This window comes from Equus przewalskii, chromosome 13, assembly GCF_037783145.1.
Source record: "Equus przewalskii isolate Varuska chromosome 13, EquPr2, whole genome shotgun sequence".
In the NCBI taxonomy this organism is placed as follows: domain Eukaryota; kingdom Metazoa; phylum Chordata; class Mammalia; order Perissodactyla; family Equidae; genus Equus; species Equus przewalskii.
Window position 1 is genome coordinate 83,854,046 of NC_091843.1, and position 294 is coordinate 83,854,339.

A 294-nucleotide genomic window follows, 5' to 3' on the forward strand; every position below is an offset into this window, starting at 1 on the left:
AGAAAAATGAATCTCCTCTTGCTCTATTTGCCAAGAAATTAATTATTATATTAGTTGCTCATTTTCCAGTGGTGTGCATAGGGATTTGTTAAAGGCTTGACTCTCCAGTAGCATCTAGACAGTTGGAGGGTTTCTAGACTTGTGTGTAAGTGGTCTTACAAATATTAGTTTTATCACTGCTTCCTGCCACTTGTAATTTGATGTGTTTTCCCTTCTCAGTATCATTAAAAAAAATCAAGGACTTAACCACTCGGCCACGGGGCTGGCCCCTAAAAAAAAGGAAGGAAACAAAGA